The 18,696-nt window shown below is 44.7% G+C and overlaps 1 long non-coding RNA gene across 1 annotated transcript in view; it reads left to right on the forward strand.

The window, feature by feature from the left end:
* Positions 1 to 9,089: 9,089 nt before the first annotated feature.
* LOC129487961 (uncharacterized) overlaps positions 9,090 to 18,696 on the forward strand; it is a 91,642-nt gene continuing 82,035 nt past the window's right edge. Inside the window, exons 1-2 of the long non-coding RNA XR_008659533.2 lie at positions 9,090 to 9,214; positions 12,883 to 13,012. This is a non-coding gene — a long non-coding RNA (uncharacterized lncRNA). The remainder of the gene's footprint in view (positions 9,215 to 12,882; positions 13,013 to 18,696) is intronic.

The following is an 18,696-nucleotide window of genomic DNA, read 5'->3' on the forward strand; positions in this document are numbered from 1 at the left end:
TCGAGACCAGCCTGGCCAACATGGAGAAACCCCGTCTCTACAAAAAATACAAAAATTAGCCGGGCTTGGTGGTGGGTGCCTATAATCCCAGCTACTCGGGAGGCTGAGGCTGGAGAATTGCTTGAAGCCGGGAGGCGGAGGTTGCAGTGAGCCGAGGTTGCACCACTGCACTCCAGCCTGGGTGACAGAGCAAGAGTCCATCTCAAAAAAACAAAACAGAAATGTGGGAGCAAGGAGTGAAGACTTCCACAGTTCAAATCCCGCCACTGCCCCCCGGGGCTCTGTGACCTCAGGCAAGGCACATAACCTCCCACACTTCAGTTTACCCATCTACAAAATGAGGATAATCGTGGTACCTCCTTTGGAAGGCTTTTGTGAGAATTTGGTAAGTTCTGGTATGTGTTAAGTGTTTGGAGTGGGGCTTGGGGTATGGTGAAGAGTTTATATTAAGAAAAAGAAAAAAAACCTTCAAGTGGAGCCCAGTGGCTCACGCCTGTAATCCCAGCACTTTGGGAGGCCAAGGCAAGCAAATCACTTGAGGTCAGGAGTTTAAGACCAGCCTGGCCAACATGGTGAAACCCTGTCTCTAGTAAAAATACAAAAATTAGCCGGGCATGATGGCGCACGCCTATAGTCCCAGCTACTCAAGAGGCTGAGGCAGGAGAATCTATTGAATCTGGGAGGCAGAGGTTGCAGTGAGCCGAGATCATGCCATTGCACTCCAGCCTGGGCAACAGAGCCAGACTCCACCTCAAAAAAAAAAAAAAAAAAAAAAACAAGAATCGTTTGGTTGCAAGTGACAGAAATTGAAACTACAACTGGCTCCTTTTTAAACAACAGGAATGTTTTGCTCATGGAACTGAAAGATTTAGGGATAGATCTAACTCAAGGCCACCCCTCTCAGCACCGTTGATGTTCCAGAAAGGACCATTCACTAGGGTGGGGGCCGTCCTGGGCACACAGGGTGCTGAGCAATGACCCTGGCCTCCACCCAGTCAACGTCCGTAGCATCCCCACCCAGTCATGGTGACCAAAAATATCTCCAGACATTGCTGAGTGTCCCCTGGGGGTGTAATCACCCTTGGTTGAGCCCTACTGGTCTGGCGGGTTTCAGACACAGCTGGATCCAGGACCCTCAATCAGTGTCACAAGAATGTGTCCAATTCTCCATCTCTTAGCATTGTCTTGGCTTTTTTCTTTTCTTTTCCTTTCTTTTTTCTTTTTTTTTTTTTTTTTTGAGAAGGAGTCTCTCTCTTTCGCCCAGACTGGAGTGCAGTGGCGCTATCTCGGCTCACTGCAAGCTCCGCCTCCCAGGCTCACGCCATTCTCCTGCCTCAGCCTCCCAAGTAGCTGGGACTACAGGAGCCTGCTGCTGTGCCCGGCTAATTTTTGTTGTATTTTTAGTAGAGACGGGTTTTCACCGTGTTAGCCAGGATGGTCTCGAACTCCTGACCTCGTGATCTGCCCACCTTGGCCTCCCAAAGTGCTAGGATTACAGGCGTGAGCCACCAGGCCCAGCCGTCTTTTCTTTTCTTTTTTTTTTTTTGAGACAGAGTCTCACTCTGTCACCTCTGCTGGAGCGCAATAACGTGACCTGAGCTGAGCTCACTGCAACCTCTGCCTCCCAGGTTCAAGCTATTCTCCTGCCTCAGCCTCCTGAGTAGCTTGGACCACAGGTGTGCGTCACCATGCCCGGCTCATGTTTTGTACTTTTTTTTTTTGAGATGGAGTCTTGCTCTGTCGCCCAGGCTGGAGCACAGTGGTGTGATCTCGGCTCACTGCAACCTCTGCCTCCTGGGTTCAAGCGATTCTCCTGCCTCAACCTCCCGAGTAGCTGGGATTACAGGCGTGCACCACCACGCTCAGCTAATTTTTGTATTTTTAGTAGAGACAGGGTTTCACCATGTTGTCCAGGATGGTCTCGATCTCTTGGCCTTGTGATCCACCCGCCTCGGCCTCCCAAAGTGCTGGGATTACACCCAGCGAGCCACCGCGCCCATCCCGACCATAAGTTTTCACCCAATTAGCTCACTCCATACAACCATGTGATCCCAGCCTGGCCAATCCGGGCATCCCCTTACCAGGCCACAGCCCTTGGTTCAACCAGGACATGTGACCCAGGCTGGGCGAATGAGAACCTCCCTGGGACTTTGGTGCCCCCACCTTGGAAAGAGGTGTTGACTCCTGCCAGGGCCGTTAAGATGATGGGCAGATGAGATTTGGGGCTTGTGGCATCTTCTTTTCCCCATAAAGGCAAAGTCTGTTGAAGAAAAAAAAACGAGAGGCCAGGCGTGGTGGCTCACGCCTTTAGGTCAGGGAGGAAAATCTCACTATTTTATATTGCACTCGTCAACTAGGTACTTTATGGAGGTTTTGTCCATTTGTCTTACTCTAAAGCATATGGCATAGACCACCATCAAAGGAAGGACGATGTACCATTGGTTTACTCCAGTGTGGCAAGCCTTGTGGTCCTATGTCAAAGAATGCTTTATATTTCTGCATTCTTGTATTCTTTTTTAAAAAATTCTCCCAATAATAAAAACAAAGATTCGGTCATAAACAACATGTAGTCACGATTATTTTCTTTTTCTTTTTTATTTTTTTTTATTATTATATTTTACGTTCCGGGGTACCTGTGCACAACGTGCATGTTTTTTACATAGGTATACATGTGCCATGTTGGTTTGCTGCACCCATCAACTCGTCATTTACATTAGGTATTTCTCCTAATGCTATCCCACCCGACCCCCCACCCCTCGACAGGCCCCAGTGTGTGATGTTCTCCTCCCTGTGTCCATGTGTTCTCATTGTTCAACTCCCACCTATGAGTGAGAATATGTGGTGTTTGATTTTTTCTTCTTGTGTAACTTTGCTGGCAGTGTGGCCCCCATGGCACCCCTAATCTGCCCCCTGCCACTAGCAGTGTAGCCCCCGGATAGCACATCCAACACACTACCAGTTCTAGGCAATGTAACCCCAATACTCCTCCCCAAAGCACTCCCCCCACACCGCAGGCAGTGTACCACCCCATAGTGCCCACAGTCTGATGCAGCCACGAGTGTTGCTGCACTAGATAGAGTCCCAAACCCGCCTTTCCCCACCCCACCACGGGCAGTTCAGCTCCTGATGGCGCACCCCCCAGTCACAGGCAGTGCAGCACCCAACAACGCCCCTAAACCACCCCCCACTGCCAGCATTTAGCCCCAGGTAACTCCACCCAAGCCACCCCCTGCTGTGGGCAGTGAAGCAGAAGATAGCGCCCCTAACCCTTCCCCAGCCACCAGCAGTACACGTTAGTGTACACAACCTGCCTCCCGGAGCCCACCACTCCTGCCACTGTGGGCAGTATAGCCCCAGATATACCTGCCCCACCACCAGCAATGTAACCCTGGAGACTGCCCCCAATCAGACCACCACCACAGGCAGCGTAGCCTCTAGCAGTGAGCCCCAACAGGACACCCAACCCTTGCCCCCAGAAGCGTACAGGGCAGCCCGGAAACACTCACCTACCCCATCACATTTCTATTACTGTGGCCGAGCTGCAGTCTCCAGCATCACCACCGACCACAGCGAGGCGAGCCGAGCTGCGGTGGCACAGGCTCCAGCCTCCAGCATGTGGCGGTGCCTCTTCCTTCTCCTAGTCCTCCAGCCCGGCAGGAGAAGCTCCGATGCCGGCCGCCCTCCTACTGCTCTTTCGCCACCACCAAACGCAGCGAGGTAGTGTCCCAGGCTCCAGGGCTCCAGGCTCCATCCATCCTCCGGCCTCCAGCAGGCGAAAGGCAGCAACCTCCCCCAGTTCACTAAGGCAGGCACAGAGAAGCTCCTCCGCTCCACACAGAAGAGCCTGAAATGAGGTGAAGCAAACTCAGCATGCTTTATATATACCGCGGTTATGCAAATGAGGTTCCTGGACTACACGTTCTGATTGGACGAGAGAAAAACCTCTAGGCCTACTCTGATTGGACTTTATTTTCATGCTGTGATTGGTTGTGTTAAGACTTGTGATGCTTTTTCAGGTTCCGCCATTTTTCTGTCTAGTTGCTTGCTGCCCGGCGTAGAGGACTAGGCCGTATGCTGGAGGCTGGAGCTGCGGGAGCGCAGCTCGCCTCGCTAGGGTTGTTGGCAGCGACGGAGACAGCGCGGCTGGAGAGGTAGGAGAAGGAAAACAGTTTTGGGATAGATGGAGGGGAGTAAAGAGGGTAGTTAGTGCCAAAGGGAAAAAAGGATAGCTTAGGAGAAGGCGTTCCTAAAAGATGGCAGCGCAAAGATGGGGAAAAAGGTTTTTGGGTAGATGGAGGCGGAAAAATAGGGTGGGGAGCGGGAGGGAAGGAAAGTTTTGCAGAAAGACGTTGGGTAAAAAGTTTAAGGGTGGATGGAGGGGGAAAAGAGGGTGGCAAGTGGGAGGAGGAAAGAGGGTGGTGATGGGGGAAAACGGGGGCAAGCAGTAGGGAGAGAAGGTTTTGTGAAAAGACGGTGGGGAGGAAATACGGGGGGGCAGTTTTTGGGTAGAGGAGCAAAAGAAGGCAGCAAGTGGGAGAAGGAAAAAGAGGGTAGCCAGCAAGAGGAAGACAAGGTTTTGTGAAAAAACAGTGGCATAAAGGAAAGACGGTGGAGAAAGAAAAGACGGTGGGTAAAAAATGTTTCGATAGATGGAGGGGGGGAAGAGGGTGACGAGGAGAGGAGGAAAGAGAGTGGCGAGAGGGGCAGGGATAGAGGGTTGGGAAAAGATGGAAAAATAGTTTGGGGTAGATGGGAGGGCAAAAAAGAGGGTGGCAAGCAGGATGGGGAAAAAAGAACACGAGTGGTCAAGGAGGGAGACTTTGAAAAGATGGTGGGGAAAGTTTTGGGGGGTAGATGGGGAAAAGAGGGAGGTGAGCAGGAGTGGGGAGAAGGCTTTCTGAAAAGACTGCGGCAAATGTTTTTGGGTGGATGGAGGAGAGAGAATGGCAAGGAGGAACGGGGGAAACGACGATGAAGAAAACGGTTTTTGGGTAGATGAAGGGGGGAAAAGAGGGTGGTGAGCAGCAGGAATGGGGAGAAGGTTTTGGGAAAAGATGGGGGAAAATGTTTTTGCTTAGATGAAAGAGCAAAAGAGGGTGATGAGAGCCGGGGGGGGGAAGGGTAGCCAGGGATAAGGGGAAAAGACGGTGGGAAGAAACAGTGGGGAAAGGGTTTGGGTAGATGGATGGGGAAAAGAGTGTTGAGCAGGAGAGTAGAGGCGGCTTTGTGAAATGACGGTGGGAAAAAGATGAAGTTTGGGGACAGATGGCGGAAGAAAAAGGGTGGCGAGAGGGAGGGGGCCAAAGGCTGTCTGGAAAAGAAGGTAGGGAAATAATGGTGGGGGCAAAGGTTTTGTTTTTTTGAGATGGAGTCTTGCTCTGTCGCCCAGGCTGGAGTGCAGTGGCGCGATCTCGGCTCACTGCAAGCTCCGCCTCCCGGGTTTACGCCATTCTCCTGCCTCAGCCTCCGGAGTAGCTGGGACTACAGGCGCCCGCCACCATGCCCGGCCAATTTTTTGTATTTTTAGTAGAGACGGGGTTTCACCATGTTAGCCAGGATGGTCTCGATCTCGTAACCATGTGATCCGCCCGCCTCAGCCTCCCAAAGTGCTGGGATTACAGGCATGAGTCACTGCGCCCAGTGGGACAAAGGTTTTGGGTAGATTTTTTTTAATAAGATCATTTGTATTTTTGCTTTTGAGTAGTTTGCATTCTTTATATATTTTGTGTATGAACCCCTTGCCTGATGCATAGTTTGCAAGTACTTGCTTCCATTCTCTGGGTTGTTTCTTCATTTTTAAAAAATTTTAAGTTTTTTTAGGCAGAGTTTTGCTCTGTCGCCCGGGTTGGAGTGCAGTGGCGCGATCTTGGCTCACTGCAAGCTCTACCTCCTGGGTTCATGCCATTTTCCTGCCTCGGCCTCCTGAGTAGCTGGGACTACAGGTGCCTGCCACCACGCCTGGCCAATTTTTTTGTATTTTTAGTAGAGACGGGGTTTCACCATGTTAGCCACGATGGTCTTCATCTACTGGCCTCTTGATCGGCACGCCTCAGCCTTCCAAAGTGCTGGGTGTACAGGCGTGAACCACCGCGCCCGGCCTGTTTCTTCATTCTACCGATTGCTTTCTCTGCTTTGCAGAAGCTTTCAAGTTTAATGTAATTACATCTTTGCTTTTGTTGCTTGTGCTTTTGATGTCTATTTGAAAATTCCTTGTCCTCTCCAGTTTCATGAAGCATTTATCCTATGTTCTCTAGTAGTGTCATAGTTTCAGGTCCTACATTTAAATCTTTATTTTGAGTAGATGTTTGTATATGGTAAGATAACAGCCTAGATGGATTCTTGTACATGTGGGTGTTGGGTTTTCCTAGCACAGTTTATTGAAGAGATTGTCCTTCCCAAATGTGTGTTCCTGGTGCCTTTGTTAAAAATGGGTTGACAATAAATGCATGAATTTATTTCTGATTTCTCTATTGTGTTTCACTTGTCTGTCATTCGTTCGTCTCTGTCTCTCCCCCGCCCCTTTTATTGATAGTACCGTGCTGTTTTGATAGTACCATGCGTGCTATAGATTTGTAGTATATTTTGAAATCAGGTAGTGTGATGCTTCCAGCTTTTCTTTTTATTCCAGATTCTTTTGTGTGTCTGTCAGGTATTTTGCATTTCCATATGAATTTTAGGATGTTTTTTTCTATTTCTATTAAGAATGCCTTTTGTAATCTCCTAATGCTATCCTTCGTGTAACTTAAGAGGGATTGCATTGATTCTGTAGATCCCATTGGCTGATAAAGATATTTTAACAATATTCTTCTAGTGCATGGACATGGGGTATCTTTCCAGTTACTTATGTCTGTTTTAATATCTTAAAAGGGCTTAATATTCAAAATACATAGGCAACTCAAACATCTCAATAGCAAGAAAACAAGTAACTGTGCTTTTTAAAAATGGACAAAAGACCTGAGTAGACATTTCTCAAAGATACATGCGTGGCCAACAGGTATATGAAAACATGCTGAATATCACAAATCACAGGGAAATGCAAGTTAGAACCACAAGTAGGTATCACCTCGTACCCGGCATATGCATTTCTTTCTGAAGATTTGTTTTTGTTGGCAAGATGGTTCTTTTTTGTTTGCTTGTTTTGTTTGCTTATTCGTTTGATGACATATTTTTTCTTCCCTATACGCATTTATTGAAGTGTAGCAAACTAAAAAGTGCACAGATCGTGAATGTCTAAGACGCTCTACATATTTTTCCAAGGTGAACCACCACACAGATGAACTCTTAACAGAATTATCAGCACCCCAAAGCCTTATTGTATCTTCTCCCAGTCACAATCCTTTCCTCCCATCTTGCCCAACTGTGTTAGTTTTATATCTTTTTTAAACCTTTTTATAAGTGAAATTGTCCTGTGTATACTATTTTGTTCAGTATTATGTTAGTGAAATATATTGGTGGTATTGTTTGTAGTAGTGTTTCATTTACTTCAATTCCTACATAGAATTCCGATTGTGTGTAAATACAAGTAGGGGATGGTTAATATTTTTAAATTCTTGAAATTTTTATTGAGGTAATTGTAGATACACATGCAGTGGGTAGTACAAAACAATACAACGAGATCACATGTATTCTTTACCTGGTTTCCCCCAGTGGTAATATTTTGCAAAACTATAACAACCAGGACATTGACATTGATACAGTCTACCAGCCTTGTTAAAACTTTCCCTGTTTTATTTGTATTTGGTGTGTACATGTGTGCACATAGCTCTCTATAACTACGTCCCATGTCTTAGCTCCTGAATCCACCACCACAGTCAACCCAGGGCAGCTCCATCCCCTCAGAATTCTCTGGTGCTGTGCCTTTAAAATCACACTGACCCCTTTACAATGCCTCCTCCACTGTCCCTAATCCCTGGCAAATACTAATCTGTCTCCATCTCTAAATTTTTCATTAAAAAATGTCATACAAATGAAATCATAGTGTTTAACATTTTGGGATTCGACTTTTTTCACTTGGCTTACTTCCCTGGAGATTTACCCCAGTTATTGTTCTTGTTTGTACCAATAGTTTGTTCCTTTTTATTGCTGGGTAAGTATGTCATGTTGTGGCTATACCACAGCTTGCTTAAGCATTCACCCGATTAAGAATATTTGAGCTGATACTGTTTTTTGGCAGATGACACCTAAAGCTGCTACGGACACGTCTGTGTAGGTTTTTGTGTGAACGTAAATCTTCATTTATCTGAGATAAAAGCCCAAGAGTGCGATGGCTGCATCGTATAAATCACATGCTTAGTTTTTAAAGAGTCTACCAAATTATTCCCCAGGCTGGTTGTACCATTTTATATTCCCACTAGCAATGTGTGAGCACCCCAGATTCTTTGTATTCTCAAGAGGCATTTGGTGTTGTCAGCGTTTTTTATACATTTCTCTAATAGCTATGTGCATTTAACTGATCGCTGATGATTTAAAACATTGTCTCACATGTTTATTTTCCATCTATACCTCCTTTTTAATGAGAGGTTCCTCTTCCTCTTAAATATCAAGAGCTCTTTTTATATATTGTAGCATAGATCGTAGTCTTTTGTTACTTAAATATGGTCAATTTTGGTAAGGGTCCCACATGCACTTAAAACAAATTATATTCTGTAAGTATTGGTTGTAGGGCTTTCTGTATGTCAAGTTTGTAATGAAGTTGTTCAGATTGACATTTCTATTGATTGTTTTGTCCGACTGGAGCATCAGTTTTAGAGAGGTAAGTTAAAATCTTTATAATAAGTTTTGCCAAGCCATGGGCCCTGGCACAAGGCTGCGTCTCCTAGAAGGAAGGAACTAGTTCCTTAGAAGCCATGAGCCCAGGGTGCCACTGCAACTGCATCCGGTGCCTTTTTCTAATTCACCCTCCCAGAGGGACCCCTTTCTCCAATTTGCCTAAAGGCATGCCGATCTGACCACAGCTCTGGAGCTACCCTACCCATTTTAGGGCATTTACACTTGCAACAGCATTTAACATTTACCCACATAAAGCTTTACAATTTAGATAAAAACCATGGACTCTTCCTGCAAATCCGTGGCTGTGCTAACAGAGTGCACGAAGAACAAGATACTGGCCAAATTCTTCAGGGAACGTCAGGAAACTCTGAAACACTTGCTGCCTCTGGGGTCCTATCTCTCGAAACCAGTTCAGCGGATTCTCAAGTATCATCTCCTTCTGCATGTAAGTTTCTGCCTGGCATGAGCACTTTCCAAGGGATGGGAGTTTAGTGTGTAGATATTAAGTTTGGTGGAAAATACCAGAAAATGCTATGGACATATGGAAACAGTTCCCACACTCATATTTCACAACTGACTAATCTGCCTTGAGGATTTGGAGATATTTATATTATAGGCCCATAGCCCCATTGACAACAGCCAAGAGAAGGGATTAATCTTAGCTCTGATTCTGATTGGGCTTAGGAGTGCCTCGCCTTGGGCACTGGCAGGGAGCTATCATGCAAATGAAATACAGATCTTGTAATGTTTCCATCAGCCCCGATTCGGTAGGCAATTGGAAGGGAAAGCTATTTTTCATAGATTGGCATTTGTATGGAGAGCAAAGAGAAGGGGCTGAAAAGGGAGAGGACAGATGAGCAGCACTTCAGGTATCTCCTGATAATTTATTTTCCACTACTTTTACAAAATTCAAGAAGGCTTTAGAAACAAAGATAACCATAGCTCTTAAATTCCTTTTTCTTTTGTGTTTTTTTTTTTTTGAGACAGGGTCTGGCTGTGTTGCCCAGGCTGGCGTGCAGTGGTGTAATCACAGATGACTGCAACCTCTGCCTCCCGGGCTCAAGCAATCCTCCTACCTCAGCATCCTGAGTAGCTGGGACTCCAGGTGTGCACCACTATGCCCAGCTAATGTTTTTGTGTTTTCGGTAGAGATAGAGTTTCACCGTGTTGCCCAGCCTGGTCTCGAACTCCTGAGCTCAAGCAATCCTTCTTGAGCCTCCCAAAGTGCTGGGATTACAGACGTGAGCCACCACGCCCGGCCTCAAATTCTTATTTCGTATCCTCCAAAAAAGTTGATGCGAATGGAAAAAAAAAAAAAGTATTATTGCAAGTAATTTTCATTCTGTAAGTAGGACTTGCTTACTTTTGTAGCAGGAGAAAGTACAGCGGAGCAGTTAGGAACAGAGCTCTGGGAAAGACTGCCTGGGTTTAAATCTTATAAGTTGCCCACATTCACTGTGGCTCACAGGCACTTGATAAAAATAAGCCATTGCTTTTTATTATTTTTCTGATACATTAAAATCCCCTTTTTAAAGGAATTTTAATTCAGAGTTCCTCTCCATGTCAACAAGCCTGCAGTTTATAGGTATCTCTTTAAGTGATTCCAGGTTTTTAATTTGGATAATTATTCCAGATTTGTTTGGTTCATATATATTTCAAATTTCGAGAACTTTGTCCATCTTTACTAGCAATTTCTTAGCTTTGTCTGTTTGCCTGGGTAACTCATCTTTGGAGAATCATGTTCTATGAAGTCACATAAGGGATATTATTTTAATTTTTAAATTGATCCTATGACCTCTTAGATTTAGAGGGATTTATTTGCTAAATCAGTGTCCAAATAACTCTTAAAACAATATTTGTCTCGGGACACATCTCTGCTGAATTCTGTTAATATAACGTCTAAGACTAGTGTGTCCCAAAAATCTCTAATATGGTCTTCTAGACAGTAAGATGGCCTTCAGTCAAAAGGAAAGTTTAAGATCTCAGTGAAGCATATGAGACAAGTCAAGATCCTTACAAAAATTTAATTAACAGGAAAAACAGCCTTTATCCTACATATTAAGGGCTGGCAAGGAAGAAAAAAAAAAAAAACAGTGGTTGGATTAATCCAAAACTAACTTCTGGTTGCTTTTGAAGTGTTTCCTGCTTTTATAGTTGATTAGAGGGCTCCCTCTATGTCATTCACATCGTTTCTTTCTTTTTCTTTTTTTGTGTTTTTTTTTGAGATTGAGTTTCGCTCTGTTGCCAGGTTAGAGTATGGTGGGGCAATATCAGCTGACTGCAACCTCTGCCTCCCAGGTTCAAGCGATTCTCCTGCCTTAGCTTCCTGAGTAGCTGGGACTACAGGTGGGCACCACCACGCCCAGCTAATTTTTTGTATTTTTAGTAGAGACGGGGTTTCACCATGTTGGCCAGGATGGTCTCGATCTCTTGACCTCATCCGCCTGCCTCGGCCTCTCAAAATGCTGGGATTACAGGAGTGAGCCACCGTGCCTGGCCCATTCACATCATTTCAAAGTTATATAGTCATCCGTGAAAATACCCACAGAAATATCCTCTGTACCTCCCAGTCTGTTTACTGATGAGTACAGTTGTCTCTCAGGCTAAAAGAAGAAATCATTATGTTTTTAAATTTGCCATTTAGGACCTTGCTAACAGCTGAGTCCAAGCATGGAAAGAAAACGTAAATTCTTTTACAGTTTCTAGCTAGATGAAAAACTTGAGTACTCAGTAAAAGTAAACAAAGATTTACATAGTTACTATAAAATAATGGAACTAATCTTCAGGTTGTACCATAACATTTAACCTCCACCCATTAGCTAATTATGTATGAAAAATGTCACAAGAATGATGTAACTGATTACAATGTTTTCTTACTGTTTTAGGCGCTAATATAGGATTACTGTTGTTTTTAAAAAGGCAATAGTTTCAATTTAATAAACACCTATTCCCCACCCAACTTTCTGCTGGGCATTGAGAAGATAAAGAATCAAAGGAACTATGTGCAATAGTCTCTATCCTTAGACTCTTGAGGATCTAGGGACAAGTGTCTTATGTGCTCAAAAGAACTGGAACAAAGATCCTGTCCCTCTCTCATGTTCTGGGATTGTGGGCCTCCAGTGGTAAGATGATTGCTAATGTAACATACTTCTGACCGTCAGAGAATTGAGTGCTGAAACCATGAGATCCTTCTCAACACTCCGAAGGATTGTCTTTAGTCAACTTCATTTGGCCTTTAAAACCTTGACTACAGGAAACTGCTAAAATGCCTACTTGCTATAGAGATAATTTTGTAAAGATAGTTTTCGCTATATTTTTGAGTCTGTTAAATATTAAGTTCCTGTATGAAACATTTTGCTTCCTAAATAAATAAGGGAAAAACTAAGTATGTATTTTATCTTGTGAGAGTGAGAACTATATTACTGAGAACTGTATAACATTGGCCACCAGCAAGCTCAGAACTCTACAGCTGTAAGAGCAATTCCCACATCTGTTATAATAACTAAAATATCACTGTGGTACTCAATGGGCTACATGCGTGTTGTGTTTTATCCTGTTTATCCTGGTATTCTATTCCACTTTTATCTTTCCTATCCCTGTTTGTTTTTTTCCTTGTCTTACCATTTTGTTGCAGGTATTTCTGGCCTCAAAATCTTAAAGAATGATGGTAGTGTGTAAATATTTTATTTATTTATTTATTTGTTTATTTTTGAGGCAGAGTCTCACTCTGTCACCCAGGCTGGAGGGCAGCGGCCCAATCTCAGCTCACTGCAGCCTCTGTCTCCCAGGTTCAAGTGATTCTCCTGCCTCAGCCTCCCAAGTAGCTGGGTTTACAGGCATGCACCACCACACCCGGCTAATTTTTGCATTTTTAGGAGAGACAGGGTTTCACCATGTTGGCCAGGCTGGTCTCGAACTCTGGACCTCAGGTGATCCACCCACCTCAGCCTCCCAAAGTGCTGGGATTACAGGCATGAGTCACCACACCCAGCTGGTAGCGTGTAAATAAATAAGCAAAAATAAAATATAAGGAACTAACCATAGAGGTGCCATTTGTTTCACTGTCTGTATGAAAATAAAGTGGAAAAAGAACCTTGTTCTTTTTTGTTTAAGGAAATAGAAAACCACCTTGATAAGGACACGGAAGGCTATGATGTGGTGCTTGATGCTATAGACACAATGCAGCGAGTCGCCTGGCACATCAATGACGGAGCGGAAACATGAGCACGCAGTCTGGTTACAGGTGAGCCCGCGGGGTGTCGGTGCCTGGCAGGGTTGCAGGTGTACTGACTTACTGTTTTCCCAATAAAATATTAAGGCTGCTCAAGTACTGCACTACACTCATGGTCTTCAGTGTAGTTCTCCCTGAAAAAAGTTCAGGACATCAGTAATCCCGATCATTGTCTAGTATGGCTATTTAAGAGAAAGTAACGTTATAACTTTTTTTTTTTTTTTTTTTGAGATGGAGTTTCACTCTTGTTGCCCAGGCTGGAGTGCAATGGCACAATCTCAGCTCACCACAACCTCCGCCTCCAGGGTTCAAACAATTACTCTTCCTCAGCCTCCTGAGTAGCTGGGATTATAGGCATGTGCCACCACGTCTGGCTAATTTTGTATTTTTAGTAGAGACAGGGTTTCTCCATGTTGGTCAGGCTGGTCTTGAACTCCTGACCTCAGGCGATCCGCCGGCCTTGGCCTTTCAAAGTGCTGGGATTACAGGTTTGTGCCACCGTGCCCCGCCGACATTATGACTTAAGCTAATTGTTTGCTTATAGCCCCTTTGATGGTCTAATTTAAATTTTGAGTCTCCTACTTCTATTAATTGCGAATTTAGTAATTCTTGTTGAAAGCAACTTTTCCTAAACTATGTAAAGACTTTTTAAGCCTTTATTCCTCTGCCACCAGTTCCTGCAAAATCATGAGGTGGTGTGTGGGTGGTCATAGGCAGGGGACGCAGAGTAAGAGTAAGGGGAGCCAAGGCTGAACCAGCTCCTTTACAATCACTTGGGACGTGACCCTCCAGCATGTCATTTCAGTTTCCTTTTTTTTTTTTTTTTTTTTTGAGACGAAGTTTCACTCTTGTTGCCCAGGCTAGAATGCAGTGGCACAATCTCAGCTCACTGCAACCTTCGGCTCCTGGGTTCAAGTGAACCTCCTGCCTCAGCCTCCTTAGAGTTGGGATTACAGGGGCATACCACCACGCCCAGCTAATTTTGTATTTTTAGTAGAGAGGGGATTTCACTAGGTTGGCCAGACTTGTCTTGAACTCCTAACCTCTGGTGATCCACCTGCTTCTGCCTCCCAAAGTGCTGGGATTACAGGTGTGAGCCACCGCACCTGACAGTTTCCTCATTTTTTAAATAAGACAGAGAAGTTTTCTAAAGGCCTATCCAGCAAACATTTTGAGCCCTAAATCTTAAGGAACTTTTGACAGATGTTGAGCCAGTGATCATGCCCTGGGCACCTCAATAGATGCGCTATTAAAAATAAAATGAGGCTGCATGGGCCCAGAGGCTAGTTCCAGGCTCCTGGCTGTCCCTAGAGTGAGACAGAAAAGCCCAAAGTGACTCCATTCTATACAGAGTGGCCTTGCCTAACTCGGGAAAAAAAGATACCTTATTTGGCTCATAAGTCAGAACAAACTCTGTAGGTTTCAGGTATAGGCAGCCAGAGTGTGGTGTGATGCCACTGACTATCAAAAATCAGAAGATGACATTCTAATCTTCCAGTCTGCTTTTTTTTTTTTTTTTTTGCAACAGCAACAAAAGTTTAATGCTTTATTGTACAAGTGTTTTGCAGACATAATGTCGGAATCTATTGAATACAGTCATCCTCCCTATCTGCAGTTTCACTTTCTGCAGTTTCATTTGTCCATGGTCAACCATGGTTAGAAAATTTTTAAATGAGGGCTGGGAGTGATGGCTCATGCCTGTAATCCTTGTACTTTGGGAGGCCGAGGCAGGCGGATCGCTTGCCCACTAAGAGTCAAGGCCGAGTCGGGTTGAAGGAGAGCATGGTACTGTGAGTTCTGAGACAGGGAGAGGAACCCGTGAGATGGGAGTGAGAGAGAGGATCCCTCTGCTCTCACTGGCACCTGTGCTGCTGGGCAGGGTCAGCCACAGGTGGAAATTCAGGTCTTGGAAGCTAAGGATTAGGAGACTTTTACTACAGGCAGTAATTGAAGCCCTAAGGTTTAACAAGATGACCCACAAAAATGTGCAAAGGAAAGTCGAACCCTTAGGAATCCCAACATCTAAGTGATCAGAAAGCGGGTGGGGGCATTTGGAGAACAGCCAAAGAAAGATTGAAAGAGTAGCAGAGGAGGCAGGGAGGACGTCTGAGGAGGAGGGCGCTGCACTAACAAGGAAAAAGCACATCTCAGAGACGGGGGAAACACAGTCTCAAAGGCAGCCGAGGTCAAGGAGATTTAAACAGAAAAGCAGATTTCATATTTGGCAACTAAGAGAAAAGGGAGAGATCACAGTGGGTTGAAGAAAAAGGGGGATTAAGAAAGAACAGAATGGGTATAGACTTTTTTTATATACAAAGTTCACAAAAGGAAGAAAAAATGATAGTTTGGAGAGAGAGGCAAGAGCAAAGCAAGACTTCTTGTCTGGGTCGAATGCCGAGTCCATGAGCAGATGGCAGAGCAGGAGAAGGAAGGTGGGAGAGGAGACAGTGGCTCACTTCCTGTTGGAACGGGGCCTGGGGAGGTGGGAAGGAAGAGGATGGGACACACAGGAATAGGGGCTCATCTTGGAAAGGGCTGGAAGCATCTCTCTGAGCCAAGGGAGAAAAAGATGAAAGACAGAGGAACTTTGAGGTGGACTTGGGAAGACAAAGGGTTTGATTTCACTCATGCAGGTGATAAAGTCATCTGCTGAGTGAGTGAAGCAGAGATCGAGGGTCTCTGAGGGAAACTGGAAAGGATCAGAAGAACATTTGCTAAGGAAAATGGACCAGGCCAGGCGCAGTGGCTCACACCTGTAATCTCAGCACTTTGGGAGGCCGAGGCGGGCGGATCACTAGGTCAGGAGATGGAGACCATCCTGGCTAACATGGCGAGACCCCGTCTCTACTAAAAATACAAAATATTAGCTGGGCGTGGTGGCAGGCACCTGTAGTCACAGCTACTGGGGAGGCTGAGGCAGGAGAATGGCGTGAACCCGGGAGGCGGAGCTTGCATTGAGCCAAGATCACACCACTACACTCCAGCCTGGGTGACAGAGTGAGACTCTGTCTCAAAAAAAAAAAAAAAAAATGGACCAGTCACTGGAGATGGCTAGAATAACCTGTGAAAGACAGCAAAGACCCAACTGAAGCTGGCCCCCATGAATCAGTGTGATGACGTCATTTCAGAATCTGCTCAGCAACTTGGAAACTACTGGTGAAAACCGTGGTGTGTGTGGGTTCCTCCCGGTTGGGAACCGGCAGAGCTGGTAGGGGAAGGTTCCCAGGGCGGGGGTGGGGAGGGTGCCAGTGAGCACGGAGTTGCAGTAATTGGGCATGACATCAGATTGAGTGAAGATGAAAACCAGCTGGCAACACAGGCGTGGCGTGAGGGACTGCAGTATTGTCATAAAGCCTGGGTCAGCGGGACTTAATGTTGGAGAGAAGGAAATGCACCAATCTGTAGTTGAAGAAGGGACTTCTGGAGTCCTGCCTTAGAGGTGGGATGGTTTTGAGTGTTATCAGGTTCTGGAGGTGGCTCTGATTCTGTGTTGCTGCTCTGGAGTGGAGGAAAAGGTCATTAGAGATAAAGTAGTCAAGGAACTACGGCGGTGGGTGGATTATTCACATGGATGGTGAAATGGTCCAAGTTGGGGCTGGGAGGAGTGAGGTGGAGCAGACAATGGGATGATGATCATGAAAATTGAACTGGGTGGAAAATAACGAGGGCTGAGATGTCTGAGAAAGGGTACAGTCTGTTTTGTTCTCTGTATGTTTTGACAAGCATTTGAAGCTTGTTCTCAGGACTGCCGGCAATGATTTGGTCCTCAGGAAATGAATGTGCATAGGTGTGGACTTGGACCTAAGCATGAGTTTTTGTTTCATCAGGTGTTATGAGATGAAAGGGAGCTCATGCAGAGAGGGGACTGCATTTTCTTTATGATTAGTCATTTTGTTGCTGGCCTGGTGCCTTAGAATGCCCTTCTGAGCAATGGCAGAGCATCTTTGATGGGCCCCACCTATTGTTTACCTGTCTACTGGGAAAATCAAAATTGCTAACAAGATTCTGAAAGGCAGTTACAAAACGAGACCACCTTACATACCTGTCTTTCTCCCATGCTAGGCGTGTGTGCCCCAGGAAGTTCCCTTCAAGTATTCAAATGGTTAATACAGTCAGTATAACATCGTACTTTCTCCCCAAGTTGTTGATCCCTTCTATCTAAAAACATCTTTTCAGTTACAACTTATTGAGCATACACACTGTGCTGAGTACTTTATATTCTTATTTCACCCTCACCAAAATATGTTATGAGGTAGTTCTTATTCTTGCCATTCTAGAAAAAATAAAAACAGAGGCTGAGAGACATTAAATAAACTGCCCAAGTTTATATAACTAGTACATGACCAAGCCGGGTTTCAAACCCAGGTCTATCTGGCTCCAAAGAGCATCCTAACCACATTATTCCCACTGGCAATAAAAACACTTTTGTTTTGTTTTGTTTTGAGACAGGGTCTCACTCTGTCACCCAGGCTGGAGTGCAGTGGCGCAATCTCCATACAAGAAAACGCACACTGCAACCTCTGCCTTCTCGGTTCAAGTATTCTTGTGCCTCAGCCACCCGAGTAGCTGGGACTACAGGCGTGCACCACCACACCTGGCTAATTTTTGTATTTTTAGTAGAGATGAGGTTTCACCATGTTGGCCAGGCTGGTCTCGAACTCCCGGCCTCAAGTGATCCACCCACCTCAGCCTCCCAAAGTGCTAGGATTACAGGCACAAGCCACCACACCCAGCCTCAAACACGGTTGTTTAATATACTTTATTCACTCTAATCATAATTTTGTATTTAAGCAGGATTATTATTAAAGTGAACTTTCCATGTCTTTCCTCGAGATTCTTATTTTCATAAAGTTTTCAAAATGTATTTCTATTATTTCTATGAAATAAATGCATAGTGGGAAATTTTAAACATCAAGAAATGTATCACCAGTCTAATAATATCAACACAGCTGTGGGAAACTCATTAGTTACAGCCTCCCAGCTGCCTTCCGTTCTTTTAATTCAGTGGTGGTCCTTAGCTGACACCTAGTGGAAAACCTGGAAACAGTACTTTAAAAATTAAATGTCAAGACTTAAAAAAAAATTTTTGAAGTCAGCTTTACACATACCAGGGAACTTCTTGGAAATAGCGATATTGCCCATTAGTATATGTGGTAAATAAATTTAACTCTTCTCCAAATTAATTGAGAATAAAGGTTGAAGGTATTTGTATTTTATGTATTAGTATGTTTATGTAATTGCACTTCTCAGAGACTGAGCTAACATTTGTGTTTGTAATTAATTTCATCTCATAATATCAAACTCTGAATGTACAAGAGAGATAGCTATCAGTGTTACAAAAATTGAATCATTTGTTTTCTCTAAGGTGACTGTGTTGAGGCTCCCCCCAGCCCCATACTTTTTCACTAAATGTGATTGCCACTTAGCCGAAATATTTGTACTGGGATAGCACAGATGATAGCAAAATAGAGTAAAATTATTTTAAAAGTTATTTTTAGCATAGTGTTTTGTAGGTTAAATTATACTGCCCTTAAAAAATGAAAATGACTTAAAAGAGGCAAGAAAGGCTACAATTCCCTAGGACAGTGGTCTTCAACCTTTTGGGCACCAGGGATTGGTTTTGTGGAAGACAGTTTTTCCACGGATGGAGGCAGGGGGAGGCTTTTGGGATGATGAAAGCACATTACATTTATTAC

Source organism: Symphalangus syndactylus, chromosome 8 (genome assembly GCF_028878055.3).
Source record: "Symphalangus syndactylus isolate Jambi chromosome 8, NHGRI_mSymSyn1-v2.1_pri, whole genome shotgun sequence".
Taxonomy (NCBI): Eukaryota; Metazoa; Chordata; class Mammalia; order Primates; family Hylobatidae; genus Symphalangus; species Symphalangus syndactylus.